This window comes from Boleophthalmus pectinirostris, unplaced genomic scaffold (assembly GCF_026225935.1).
Source record: "Boleophthalmus pectinirostris isolate CB_2022bp ecotype Guang Dong unplaced genomic scaffold, ASM2622593v1 HiC_scaffold_21, whole genome shotgun sequence".
In the NCBI taxonomy this organism is placed as follows: Eukaryota; Metazoa; Chordata; class Actinopteri; order Gobiiformes; family Gobiidae; genus Boleophthalmus; species Boleophthalmus pectinirostris.
The window spans coordinates 34,000,881-34,014,160 of NW_026571175.1; positions in this window are offsets into that span (position 1 = coordinate 34,000,881).

Consider the following 13,280-nt stretch of genomic DNA (forward strand, 5'->3'; position numbering starts at 1 on the left):
GTCCTGTTGTAGTCCTGGTGTAATCCTGGTCCAGTCCTGGTTTAGACTTGGTTCAGTCCTGGTGCAGTCCTGGTCCAGTCCTGGTGTAGTCCTGGTGTATTCCTGTTGTAGTCCTGTTGTAGTCCTGGTGTAGTCCTGGTGTAGTCCTGGTCTATTCCTGTTGTAGTCCTGGTGTAATCCTGGTCCAGTCCTGTTGTAGTCCTGGTGTAGTCCTATTGTAGTCCTGGTCCAGTCCTGGTGTAGTCCTGGTCCAGTCCTGGTTTAGACTTGGTTCAGTCCTGGTTCAGTCCTGGTCCTGTCCTGGTGTAGTCCTGGTCCAGTCCTGGTGCAGTCCTGGTCCGGTCCTGGTGCAGTCCTGGTGCAGTCCTGGTGTAGTCCTGGTTCAGTCCTGGTCCTGTCCTGGTGTAGTCCTGGTCCAGTCCTGGTGCAGTCCTGGTCCGGTCCTGGTGCAGTCCTGGTGCAGTCCTGGTGTAGTCCTGGTCCAGTCCTGGTCCAGTCCTGGTGTAGTCCTGTTGTAGTCCTGTTGTAGTCCTGGTGTAATCCTGGTCCAGTCCTGGTCCGGTCCTGTTGTAGTCCTGGTGTAGTCCTATTGTAGTCCTGGTCCAGTCCTGGTTCAGTCCTGGTCAAGTCCTGGTGTAGTCTTGTTGTAGTCCTGGTGTAGTCCTGGTGCAGTCCTGGTCCAGTCCTGGTGTAGTCCTGGTCCAGTCCTGGTGTAGTCCTGGCCCAGTCCTGGTGTAGTCCTGGTCCAGTCCTGGTGTAGTCCTGGCCCAGTCCTGGTGTAGTCCTGGACTAATGGACAGACCCAAATGTATATGTCATTATTGAAAATATGAAAATAGGATGATTTTAATTGTGACACAAATATCTTAATTCTTATCGGCCTCAGATCAGATTTGTCGGGCTCGGACAGAAACATTCGGCCTGATCCGCACTCTGGAACCGACCTGGACCACTGAGGGATTAAAGAAAAAGGAAGTACTACGACTTAATACTGAAAACCACATTTTATAGTCTAAATGGTTTAAGAATCAGTACTGAGTTTTTTCCTGACTATCGTGACAAAACTAAGTAGAAGTCAGTCAAAAATTAATTAAACAAAAACAACAGTGCATTGAAATAACTATCTTAACGGTGCATACAAGGCGTGTAAATTAGGCACTTGTTGATGACAGAAAACAATGCAGAGCCGGGGGCCATTTCGGGGCTGCCTCGTCACTCGGCTTCATTAGCATACATTCAAATGCAGACCTTTTGGAGCGGGGTTTTGTGGTGTGTTTTTGTGTTTGGAGAAAAGCTCTTGTCACAGATTTCCAGCTGCTCCGTCACCCAGCCGCTAAAACTCACAGCGGCAGAGTGGTTAGCCCCCCTGATGCCTCCCAGCTGCAAATTTGTGATGTTTTTTTTTTAGGTATCATTACTAAAAAAGTTGCATTCACAGGACAGAAATTAACCTTTAGAATGATCTTGGACTGTATCAGAATAAGAATAAGAGCGCAGAGACTAGTTTATGGACCACAGGGGGTTTACAGTGGTCCCTCTTTTATCGGAGGGGTTACGTTCTAAAAATAAACCACGAAGTAGTCAACTTTATATTTTACAATTATTCTATTATCTGTGTTAAATCTGTAAAACCCCTCAGCACAAACTTTATACACTTTTCTCATACAGGACACCCTTCTTAAAACTTATTGCTGCTGTCGTCCTTTTGTTATTTTCCTCCTTCTTTATGTAACGAACTGAAGATTAATTTATTCCGTAATGGAGCCCGACAGTACAGGACCACACCCGCCCATAAACCTGAGATTATATCAAACCTTTGCGCACATTGAACCATGACTAAACCAGGACTAACCTAGTACTGATTCCAGGACTGAACCAGGAGTAAAACAAGACTAAAACAAGAATAAACCAGGACTAAACCAGAACTGAACCAGGACTCAGTGTCGGGACGAGCTCGGAGGTGACCGCAGGAGAAAGGACCGGTTCAGCTCCGCACCTCACGGAGGTAAACGCGCCCGATCGCACTTTGCGGACAAACTGCTCGGCATTCTCTCTCTTAAGTCCAAGATTAGTCCTGGTTTAGTTCTGGTTTAGGCTACGTTTATACTGAAACGTATCACTGTATTGGAAACGATCTGCGTCCAGACTAGGGATGGGCATTCGATGAAATGTTCTTAATCGATCGTCGGAAGAATTAACGATCGATTATCGATTAATCATTAACGTTTTTATATTAAAATGATCATCATTATTATTACTATCTGCACTACTAATCTGCATAAATAAATTCAACTTTACGACATATAAACCGTAACGACTCTAGAGCCACATCAGCCCGTTTGACATTATAATGTGTTTAATTCAGTTTTGTTCAACTCTCACAGAAACAAAACTTAAAACCACATCGCTAATTTGCATAAACTCAGCGAAGATAAAACTACAGCTCTTGTGTCGCTGATGCGGTCAACTTCTGTCGGATTAAAAGACATGACTCAGGTGAATACAGGTTAGTGTGACCAGATTTGCGTTTGTCAAAACCAGGACACCGTACGGGGGGAAGGAGGCGGGGACTCGTCATCCACATTGAGCGACTCTCACCTGGCAAAACCTTTTCCCACTGGACACTGAAACATATGTGCTGCTTTATACACTGTGCACATGGACTCACACTTGTCCCGAACGCAACAGAAAGTGTGGAATTTCTTGTACAAGTCATCGTTAAATTTGTGCTTCGGTACGTTTCAGACTGACCCACTGTTTGTGTCTCGCTCCTTCTGATGCAGAGACACATGTACACACCTGTTTGGTCACACTACGCACAGCAACCTACATTCGGTTTGTCGATTAAAATTAACGTAATCGATGAAATTCTTAATGATCAATTATCGATTAATCGATTAATCATGCCCATCCCTAGTCCAGACACGTCATTTCTGTGTCCGCAAGTCTTCTCTTTCCACACAGCTTTGAGCCTATTCGTTTACGTTTTACAGAAACAAAACTGGCTCATTTGCATAAACTAAGCGCCCAAAAAACAGCTCACTATTGTGCGTTGATGCGGTTCAGCTTCTGTTGAACTAAAGGACACGACTCAGTGGAATATGAGTGTTCTTTCTGTGACAGAGGGATGTTCTGCTGATGGTGAGTCTGTTCTGTGTTTCTGTCGTGTTGTTGGTTCATGTGAAACTTTTCAGAGATTATACGTCTGCAGGTCGTACACACAGACACACGTTTATATGAATGGACATATATTCTAGTCTCTTAGTGTTTTGGTGGTGAATTACTTCGTGGCGCATAAACCTACATCAGAGTATCAGTGTTTTCAGGCGTCCACACAGTGCCGGATCAGATCTGTACTCAGATGTATGAGTTCGTGGGAGCTGTAGGCACCAGATCGTTCCGTCTCTGGAGCCATTTTCCATCAGATTAGTGTGAACGAACACTGCATCCACAACGAAAACAACTCGAATATGTATTAGTGTAGACGGGGCCTTAATCTTGTGTAATCACTTCCCAGAACGTTAAAACCTGCACGTTTCAGCAACTTTTTACCCGTACTCGACCCGGTGCAGGACTCTGCTACAACCGCGTAACTTCTACCTTCCTTCAGCGTGTCCAGAAGTCCAACTTTTTGTGCGATGGTTTACATCAGGGGTGTCCAAACTTTTTTCATCAAGGGCCACATATCTAAACACAGATGAGCACAGGGCCGATCGAGGGCTGTAGACTGGTGCTCAATATAGAGAAAAATAGAATGAATAAAGACTAAAGGCTCTTTCTAATGTGTTAAACATGCACATATTTCAAAGATTCTTAAAACCACACACTAAATATTCAATATTTGCTTTATCAAGGTAGATTTTCAAAAAACTTGCAGTAAAAAGTTAATTTTTAATTGATGTAAGGTAATTTGGGCCAATTCACCTGGAAGCCTGAGGGCCAAGAAACATTTGTCCGAGGGCCGCATTTGGTCCACGGGCCGTAGTTTGGACATGCCTGGTTTACATCTTCCTCTGTCTTTTGGGTGCGAGCGCAGGAGCCTTTGTCGGTGCAGAACATTTCGTTTTCATTGGGTTTTGTCGGGGAGAAAAGTTGCAAACATACAGCACTTCGGAATCACACTGTTAGAGATCGAACATTTATGTAAATTTGTCAAGCTGAACACATTCTGAACTTTACAGGAGACACGGCACGGCAAAAAAAAATCTGCAAAACAGCGACGATGCGAAAGATGAACCACGTTACAGCGACGGATGACTGTACACAGATATAAGAAAACATGGGAATAGAAAAGAAAGTACTATGATTTAAAGGTTGTATAGAGGATTTTTTAAGGGAAAAAACATACAGCGACACTCCTTTTTCAGATGTTGTGCATGAATGACACCACCTTCCTCCTCCACAGCTCTCTCAGTAGAAACATCTCCTCCTGCCTCTTTACTCTAGAAATCACGCTTGTTTACAGCCAGTGCGCGTTCAGAATTACTATTGAAGTGACCTGTCTGGAAATAATTTAGCGACCGACACGTCATTTTTTAGACCTTTCGTCTGCTTCGTTCGCGCCGTCGCTGGAAGGAATCTCCAAGAATCACCTCAGTTTGGCTTTGCTCCTTTTCCCCTTCTCTTCTTCTTTCATCGACCTCAAAAACTGACTTTCTTTTGCGGCGAACCGGTCGCAGATTCTCGTCCGACATCGCGAAAAACTGTGCGAATTGCGAGGAAGATACAGTTAGAAAATGCCTCTAAGAATCGCTCCATAAACTACATAATCCCCACGCGCCGGCGAGTCAGTTACACTAGAAACGTAGGAAGTTTGACTGACAACCTAACAGCCAATAGAAAATGAGGTAGCATGGTTATCTATTGGCTGATGTTTATCTGGCCTCAACACGTCCACAGTTGATAGATTTTCATTCTTTTTTTTTTTTGGTAATCATAATTACAAAGCTGCTGTATCTCTGTAATGGTATTTTAAACTTTCATTGACAAATTGAAATAAAAAAAAAATCCTCCATACAACCTTTAATGCTGAAAACTCCATTCTACAATCTAAAGAAAGTGTTTTCGTTATCGTCAGTATAATCAGTATCGAGTCTATTCCTGAGTACTGAAATATTATCATTTCACAACTAAAGCCATCTGCAGAGTCCCCCGTCTCGGCAGGACCGCCCCGTCACACGATAAAAGCCCGAGAGAGCAGTCAGAGGGCAGAGCCAAGGCCAAAGTCTGTCTCCCCCGTCAGGCTTAGCTGTGATAGATGAGGCCTCTCTACATGCACAGACAGCACTCCGCCGCAGACAGATAACACCAGGAATTAGTCTGATCCATCTGCACAGAAACAGCCACGTCCCGTACAATTAGCACTGTCAACACGGCCAATTAAAACAAGAAAGCTGAGTCTGTTTGGTGAAATGTCTCTCTGTGCGGTACTGAAAAGTATGACATTGAATATTAGGCATTTTCTTTAACTTTAGGGTTACTATTAGGGCTGGGGATCGAAAAGAAGTTGCCGATACGATACATACCTCGATACAGTGAGCTTTCGATTCCACACGATATATTTCAAATCAGTTCGATACGCTTAAAAATAAAGGCTGTGATACTAAAAGTCTTTGTTAAACCTCTTCTTGTGCAAAGTGAATATAAAACACGGACATTTTAGGTTAGGTCGTTTTATTTGTACCCGGAGGTAAATTTGTTTTGCAGATTTGAGAATCTGGTCCCATATTTCACGTTTCATTCGTCCACATTATGTACAATAAATATGTATAAAAACACAATTACAAAATAAAGTTTTACAGAGCTCCAGTGCAGAATGGTTTGTTCCATAAACAATTAGATAAATTTATCCATCACACTTGTCTAAAATCACAATAAATATGAAATATATTAAAAAACACACAATTTTTAGATGAGAAGATTATAATTTATTCATAAGTATGATAGATCGTTTAAACCAGAGGCCTGGGACTAAGTCATGGGCCAAACTAAATATTTATTGAAAAATTTCAAATCAAGTTAAATCTTTTCTTATTAAAATAAGTTTAATAAAAGTTTTGCTTAAACAGTGAATCCAGAACAAGCAAAATATAAAATAATAACAACATTTTAAATAAATAAAGTCTCTACTGCAGGGGTGCTCACACTTTTTCAGCATGTGAGCTACTTACAAAATGACCAAGTCAAAATGATCGACCTAATACAAAACCAAACAAACTGCACTGAAACACTCTGTGCCCCTTTTTTGGACCCTCCCCCACAGTTTGAGAACCTCTTCTTTAAGAGAACTTCCTCTGGCACTTTACACAAAACTGTGAAAAAAGTGAAGGAAGATTTTTAAACCTGTTTTTTAAAGTTCCAAACTGGAGTTGCATTCTTTTCTGGTTTTGCAGTGATATTTACCAGCCTCTGCACGTTTACCAAACCAAACACACATCGTGACAAACACAGATGCATTTGTCACTTTTGTTAGACAAACTTCAGTCAAATGTGGCAGTAGGTCTGTTCTGTAGATCCGCTCTATGCTGTAGACCTGCTTTGTGCCAACACTGGAACACAAATTTAGACTGGTTTTTGCTTCACGTTTGGTCTTGCTCTTCTAATCAGCCGCACTGTGGGAGGGGGCTTAGGATGTTTAGGAAGTTTTACCAAATATATATTTATTTTACCTTAATTTTATTCTTATTTTATTCTCTTGTGACTATTTCATGTATTCATTGTTTCTGAAAATTATGAAAATATCTTAAAAGTGCTGCCAAAAAAATAAAATAAAACTATCACAAGACAAAACTTTGAAAAAAAATTAAATAAAAGTGTTTTCATTTCGGTTTGAACGGATAATATCGTTTCATTTACAAGAGTTTAAAAGGGTTTATTTCAAATATAATTTCGATAATACACAAAAGCCTCATTCAGAATCTGTTTTGTCAAATCTCTCCGTGCGGTGTTGAAAATACGACTCTGGATGTGAGTCATTTTGGAAACTCTCGGGTTGTGTTTGGAGTCAGTAATAAAAATGTCAAAAGTGGATCATTCAGATATAATTATTCTGTTGTAGTGTCAAAAATACGAGCTTTTCTATTGGATAAGACAGACGCAAGGATTTTAAAACAGATTATCCTTCAAACTTCTGAAACAACGCGTCTTATCGTTTGGCCAGGTGTCGAAATCGAGGTTATTGCTGTGACTGGAATGTTCCATAGTAGGGCATTAAAGGTCCTATATGATGTATAAAAGACTCTGGACTCTCTTCTGTGTGTGTATAAAATGTTGAAAGTAGGAAACATATAAAAAAAAAATAATAATAAATAAAAAATAAGAGGATGTGTACAAACTTTTGAGTTTTTTAAAAATCTTGATTTCATGAACCAGAACTAACCCAGGACTAACCTAGGACTGATTCCAGGACTGACCCAGGAGGACTAAACCAGGACTGAACCAGGACTGAACCAGGAGGACTAAACCAGGACCAAACCAGGAGGACTAGACCAGAACTAAACCAGGACTGAACCAGAACTAAACCAGGTCTAAACCAGAGCTGAACCAGAACTGAACCGGGACTAAACCAGGACTGAACCAGGACTAAACCACGACTAAACCAGGACTGAACCAGGATTAAACCAGGACTAAACCAGGACTGAACCAGGACTGAACCAGGACTAAACCAGGACTAAACAAGGACTGAACCAGGACTAAACCAGGATCAAACCAGGATCAAACTAGAGCTGAACCAGGACTAAACCACGACTAAACCAGGACTGAACCAGGACTAAACCACGACTAAACCAGGACTGAACCAGGACTAAACCAGGACTGAACCAGGATTAAACCAGGACTAAAACCAGGACTAAACCAGGACTAAACCAGGACTAAACCAGGACTGAAACCAGGACTGAACCAGGACTAAACCAGGACTAAACCAGGACTGAACCAGGACTAAACCAGGACTAAACCAGGACTGAACCAGGACTAAACCAGGACTAAACCAGGACTAAACCAGGACTGAACCAGGACTAAACCAGGACTAAACCAGGACTAAACCAGGACTAAACCAGGACTGAACCAGGACTGAACCAGGATTAAACCAGGACTAAACCAGGACTGAACCAGGACTGAACCAGGAGGACTAAACCAGGACTAAACCAGGACTGAACCAGGACTAAACCAGGACTAAACCAGGATTAAACCAGGACTGAACCAGGACTAAACCAGGACTAAACCAGGACTAAACCAGGACTGAACCGTGGACTGAACCAGGACTAAACCAGGGCTAAACCAGGACTAAACGAGGACTGAACCAGGACTAACTCAGGACTAAACTAGGACTGAACCAGAAGGACTAAACCAGGACTAAACTAGGACTGAACCAGGACTGAACCGTGGACTGAACCAGGGCTAAACCAGGACTAAACCAGGACTAAACTAGGACTGAACCAGGACTAAACTAGGACTGAACCAGACCTGACCCGGTGCAAGACTCTGACTTAATCTCACTGTATTTTTACTCCAAACTACTGAAGACTCCCTCACTTTATTTTTGAAGCTTCGAGTCTGAGTCGCACCATCTGTATAAACTTCACACATCTGTTACGTTAATATGCTGCTGCTTTAAAAAGTTACTCAAACACACTGCACATCACACTTTTTTACCTGTAATTTCACAAAGTTTCTAAGGACAAACACTTTCTCGGGTGAAGATTATTAACACAGAAAGTCTGCGTTGGTGGAGCGACCGTCACCTGTTTGTTTCCACACAGATGTTTCACTGAAAATTTAAAACTTATATCAGGTTTTTCATCTTGTTTTCAGGTTTATTATCGACTTACGAGTTCTGAAACTGCTTCTTTCTAGTCTGGAGATAGTTTATCCTGGTTTAGTCCTGGTTTAGTCCTGGTTTAGACCTGGTTTAGTCCTGGTTTAGTCCTGGTTTAGACCTGGTTTAGACCTGGTTTAGAACCTGGTTTTAGTCCCATTTTCAGTCCCGGTTTTAGTCCTGGTTTAGACCTGGTTTTAGTCCCGATTTTAGTCCCAATTTTAGTGCCAGATTTTAGTCCTGGTTCAGACCTTGTTTAGACCTGGTTTAGACCTGGTTTTAGTCCTGGTTTTGACCCAGTTTAGACCTGGTTTTAGTCCCGATTTTAGTCCTGATTTTAGTCCTGGTTCAGACCTGGTTTAGTCCTGGTTTAGTCCTGGTTTATTTAGTCCTGGTTTTAGTCATTCCTGGTTTTAGTCCTGGTTTTAGTCCCGATTTTAGTCCTGGTTCAGATCTTGTTTAGACTTGGTTTAGATCCAGTTTTAGTCCTGGTTTTAGTCCTGGTTTGACCCGGTTTTAGACCTGGTTTTAGTCACGGTTTTAGTCCCAATTTTAGACCCCGATTTCCAGTCCTGGTTTAGACCTGGTTTTAGACATGGTTTAGTCCTGGTTTAGTCCTGGTTTAGACCTGGTTTAGACCTGTTTAAGACCTCGTTTCTTCCTGGCTTTAGTCTTGATTTTAGACCTGGTTTTAGACCTGGTTTAGACCTGGTTTTAGACCTGATTTTAGTCCTGGTTTTTGTCATTCATTCCAGGCTTTGCAGATGTAAACAGACTAATAATAAAGTGTTATTCAAACATGTGAATAAAACAAAACACAAATCCAGGTCTGTTTAAGGAGGTAACAACTTTATAACTCGACTTAAAGCTCCGTTTCACGTCGTCTCCAGTGTCCAGTGTCCAGTTTATACCATAATCAGTCTTTAATTATTTTCCATTAACCAATTCTCCATAAAACGTTTAATTTATTCTATAGCAGGGCCTAATCTTGTAGCGACAGAGAAAACATGAATCCAACATGTCCAGCGTGTGCAGAGGAACAGAGGAATAAGGCGAGTGGCTCTAATTAACTGAACCAATCAATGAGCAGAGATAAGAGAGGACAGAGGAGAGAGGAGAGAGGAGAGAGGAGAGAGGAGAGAGGAGAGAGGGCCGGACCAAGACACTGACAGAAGAAGGAAAAAAGGCCATTTAAAAGGGCTCATTTTGCATTATTTTCAGATTTTTTAATGTTATAATGTTGTTTCTTCTTCACAAACAGCCGTTATTCGTCACATGCCCTCTCACGCTCCTGATATAAATAATTACGTTACACATTTGTGGATTTTCCTAAGCTGTTTTGTTGCTGACTTTGTACATTGTTGGCGAGGAGAAAATTCAGTTTGTCGACTGGACAAAAGTTAGTTTGGTTGAAGATGTTTCGCTGCTCATCCAAGCTGCTTCTTCAGTTCTGGTCAGACGCTGGTGGACACTTCCTTATGTCTGTCTGCAGGGAGGAGCTAACTACACTGAAACTAAGTCTACGTTCAGACTGCAGGGCTTAACGCTCAATTCTGATTTTTTGGTGAAATCCGATGTTTTTGCGAGGTCGTTCACATTTCCAATTAAATGTGACTTGTATGTGACTCCAGTGTGAACGTTAAACGGTCCAAAAGTGTCCCGCATGTGACACTGGAGACACGACGACGTCAACCGCAGCGAGCGTCTCTGTGTTTACAGAAGTTGTCCAAACATGGACGCAGCATCGAGCACCTGGAGATTTTAAAGTTCCTCTCGTACCGGAGCCAGAACATGAACAACTTACTTGTTTTAAGGAGGAGATTGAGAAGGAGAAGGACGAGGTTTTTGGTCGTGGTGTTTTGTGGGGCAGCGGCAGCGACGTCCGTTGAAAGGAACGTGTGGATGTGGAGACGGAGCCAAGAGTGGTGAGTGGTGATGTGCTTCACTTCAGTGACACGGAGTTCATTAACAATTTTCTCCTACTTCAGCGCAGAATAGTGACGTTTGTGTCTTGTTGATAACGTGTAGGTGGATGAATGCACTTTGGCCGTTCAGACTGAAGTCACATGTCAAAAGATCAGATATGTATCAGTTTCAGGAGCACATATCCAAGTTTCCTGGGTCACATTTGAAAAAATTGGATCTGTGTCGTTCAGACTGTCATTAAAAGATCAGATACAGGAACATAGGGGCCAAAAAATCGGATTTGGGTCACTTCAGGCTGCAGTCTGAACGTAGCCTAACACACCTACTTGTTTACAGTTTCTTTTAGTTAATTAGACCCTGCACACTGTACAAACTAACAGAACAATTCATGGTCATAATGGAGCTTCCACACCTCTGGACCTGACCTGGCTGCACCTGTTGTTCTCTTGTTTGTTTTGTTTTAGGTTTGAGGATGGAGTTGTAAATAGGAGACAGATGGTGTCTGACGCCTCCATTTCTGTTTAGAGAAGGATTCTCTTTCTTAACAAAAATAAATAGCTTCTTTCACTCCCCTCTCAAACCAATTCTTTTCTCTGGCTAAAATCTGTACCTTGCTGTCCTCAAGTGAGTGGCCCGTGGCTTTTAAGTGGAGATGTCCAGCAGACTGAGGTCCTGTGTTGCTCTCTCGTCTGTGTTGGTTCATCCTCTTGTGAAGTAGCTTTAGTTTTTCCAATGTAGCGTTGTTACGGCTCCAGGCCTTAGTTCCAATTTGTGTGATTTTTGCCAAGTTCTCGTAATTCCTGCTGCAGGAGCCCTGGTCCGTGATTGGTGGGGCAGGTCGACGCCCACCTCACCTGCAGCCACCGAACTCTATTTAAGGAGATGACCAGCACCTGTTCGGGGCTGCTGGTCTTGGTGGTCAGTCTGCCATTTTGTTTCGTGTGTGTAGTTTAGTTTAGTTCTGTTTTGTGCCTTTTTTTATTTGGTCACTTGATTCTGTTTGTGGGTTTATGTGGTTTAATTTGGGGAACTTGTGTTATGGTTTCATGTGTGTCCCTAAGTTTTACCACTCGTTTTTTGTAATCCTGCGTAACCCATTTTGTGGCACAAAACTCTTTATTCTGTTATTCTGGGTCTTAGTTTAGGTCGTTTTCTGTATATTTTAGTCTTTTATTAATTTACCTTTACATTCCTGTTAATTAAACATTACTTAATTTATTCCATTTTACATCTTGGTTTTTATTTTTGTTACTTCCCTCACCCCAAATCAGCTGGGTCGTAACAAGCGTTCACTTCAGTCTTCACTGCACTGAATGGAGTAAACCACATTGCTTTGTTTGTGTCTCGGTGTTTTGTCCTTTGGCTGGACCAGTCTCTGTCTTAGAGTGTTTGTAGGTTTGAAATAGACCAGGATCTCATGTTGTCTGAAAATCCTCTGTAGTTTTTCAGAAACACCATCCATGTACGGAATAGTTACCCCCTTTCTCCCTCTCGCAAGATGGGGATGTTCACTTTCTTAAGATCTATCAAACACAGAGAAGCAGAAAGGAATTGTTTTATATCAGACAATATCTTGTGGACTGGAGGCAGTTGGACCTGTTAGACCTTGTTTAGTCCGCGTTGTGCAGTCCCGCTCCCGCCTGCGCCCACAGTGAGTTTTCAAAATGTGTCTCGTGCTGTGCCTTTTGCGTCGGGTCCCGCAGGGCTCCACCTTAAGGTCAAACACCAGCTCCTACTGAACGTCCCCAGAGTCAGACTCAGACCCCGAGGTCATGGGGTTTTTCTCTGTCGCTGGCCCCAGACTCTGGAACAAACTGACCCCTGATTTGTGCACCATCACGGACTTTAAAGTTTAAATTGAGGCTCAAAACTCATCTATTCAAACTGAGTCCGTGCGTCATTATTTCTTTTGAATCTCAATTAAGAGCGAAAAACAAAATGGGAAAACAGTTTTAGTAGACGGACTGGCGCCACCTAGTGCCTCCACTCAATTTCATTTCTCTCCAGCGACTAGATCAGGAATCAAAATACACTAGACGGTTCGCAAAAACCCCGGAAGTGCAAATTTGAGCGCATTCGAGTCATATATTCTGTGTTGTCAACGATTCCCGAGATCGAGGATTTAAAGCCAGAACAAAGAGAATGTTTGGTGAATTTTATCAAGGGGAAAGACGTTATTGCTCTTCTTCCTACGGGATTTGGAAAAGTTTAATATACCGGTTAGTCCCGTTAGCGACGCATTACACACGTGAGAACCAAACAGCAGCGATTGGTTAAATAAAAAAAAAAGTACCCGCCTACTGTCGAGCGAATGAAATCTAACACTGCGAGGTCAGACGGTTTCTAAGAAGTGAAACGAATTAAAACCGGCTGATGAATCAGGCTAAAAACAAAAACAAATAATAAACAAATAATAAACATTTCGACCTATTTCCAATATTTAATTTCAAATAACACTAATCCAAAAAGAGTCTTGGTGCATATTTCAATTTTGATATTTTATTCTCTCTGGTTTATATAAAGTTCTGCTGCTACAAGGACT